Here is a 1,941-nt window from a genome sequence, read left to right as displayed (position 1 = left end):
TTTGAAACGAATTATTCGATGTTTCGTCATTTCTTCGAGACATAGTGGAATATTTTTAGGTATTTCTCTATTTTTCGTCTTTTTGTTCTGATTTGAAACGAATTATTCAATGTTTTGTTATTTTTCGAGATACAATGGGATATTTTGAGGTTATACTTCTCTATTTTTCGCCTTTTTAAGCGAAAACCTCTGTCATTTTTGGTTAAAACGAATTATTCGATGTTTATTTTTCGAGATACAGTAATATTTTAGATTCGGTATTACAAGTTAGAATGATTCGTGTGCTTTGTAGAGATAGTTTTTTTTTCCATTGATTATCATATATCAAGTGTATCGACAATTCCCTGCATTCGAAAAATTTTCAACCTATTTTTTCCGATTAAAAATAAAATTCTCTTTCTTCGTTTATATTTATATTTCTAAATAGAATGTTTTCATTTTCTATATCGAAGAAATTGCGACACCAATAATAATAATTCTTTAATATTAGAGAGAGAAAGAGAGAATATTCTACGAACTTTCTATCCAAAGTAATATTCGTTCACGCTGACTTTTCGCTCTGTCCAGCCAACATTCTCGCCTCCTTCCCGTTGTCTTCCTTTGTCCGTGGACCTTTTGTCGCTCTTTGCCTTCGAACGGTGCCGTAGACCGAGCAGTCGATTATATTGTCCCGCGATTTACTGACGCGACACTTCTCTCTATACCTGCCTTCTCTTGCTCTCCGACTCTCTTACCTCCGTTATTTTCGGTACTATTCGACCCCTGAAAATCATTTCCATTCACTTATGGATACCACGAAACCAAGAAACGCCATTCTGTTCCCGGAATGAACGAACACGCGGCTCGATCTCGAACAAGTTTCGTTCGACTTTACGAGAAGGTACTTTACGCTCGACTACACGTGTTACCTTACGCTATTTTCTTTCGTCGGAAAAAATGTCTCTGGCGTTTAACGTAAAACTGCTCTGATTCTCTCGAAATTCTATTTTCGAACAATTAAATATTATTCGATTCAAACGAAATATTTTCTTAATAGGAAATAATAAAAATTATTAATCGAAACTGCATATCGTAACGAATGAGAATGGAATATTTTTGAAATTCGAAATATCTTTAATTAATATCTCGTCCATAACGAAGCCTTTCTCGTTCGATTGAAAGAGAAAAAGATGAAATGAAATAAAGAGGAAAACCTCGATTTCTCTCCAATTAGACAAAAAAAAAAAAAAAAGAAACTTCTATTGTTACAAAAATACCGAGAATCGCGCGTCTTCCCCCTGAAAAAAAGGCGGGGGAGAGAGGAAAGTAGTTCCAATTGAATCTATTAAATAATACGCGCTCTTTGTGCCCCTTCCTTGTTATCGGATTTCGCCCGCATTCTAATGAGGGATGAATATTAAGAAACGTTTTGAAAGTCAAGTGCATCGGTGAATCAATTAATCGAATCGCGGACAAACCAAAGAACACTTCCTTTCGATCGCTCCATGTTTCCATGTTCGCTCTCGCCTTTTGTAAAATTCATTCGACCGGCTCGAAGATAGAAAAATAAATGGAAATCAATTAAACGACCAACACACCATACATATATATAAAGAGAGAGAGAAAGAGGATTCGTCGGATCGACTCGATGGAAGCGTAACGTCCTTACGGTACGTGGATGACCGATACCAAAGACTCGATCGTAGAATTCGTTGGGACAATATTTTCGCAGGAGGATCGGATCGGTACATCCCCGCGTTCGAAAACGGGCGGCGGTGGCGGCGGCCGAAGCTTTACGCTTTGAATTTATCGCTTCGCCGATATTTGTATTTGCATAGTCTCCTCGCGTATATTTATTTAGAAACGTTCGCGCGGCAAGAAAATATATCGTCCACCACGGGATACCGTGCCGGGGTTTTCCAACCCCTATCGTTCGAAAATATTTCGATTCGACGTTTCGTA

The 1,941-nt window shown here is 37.8% G+C and overlaps 1 long non-coding RNA gene across 1 annotated transcript in view; it reads right to left on the bottom strand.

The window, feature by feature from the left end:
- Nucleotides 1–442: 442 nt before the first annotated feature.
- The window catches only part of LOC116185877, a 26,964-nt gene continuing 25,465 nt past the window's right edge, over nt 443–1,941 (bottom strand). The window contains exon 2 of the long non-coding RNA XR_004150776.1: nt 443–762. This is a non-coding gene — a long non-coding RNA (uncharacterized LOC116185877). The remainder of the gene's footprint in view (nt 763–1,941) is intronic.

Source organism: Apis dorsata, unplaced genomic scaffold, assembly GCF_000469605.1.
Source record: "Apis dorsata unplaced genomic scaffold, Apis dorsata 1.3 scaffold_312, whole genome shotgun sequence".
In the NCBI taxonomy this organism is placed as follows: domain Eukaryota; kingdom Metazoa; phylum Arthropoda; class Insecta; order Hymenoptera; family Apidae; genus Apis; species Apis dorsata.
The sequence above is the reverse complement of the archived record's forward strand: the minus strand, read 5'-3'. Positions and strand labels throughout refer to the sequence as shown.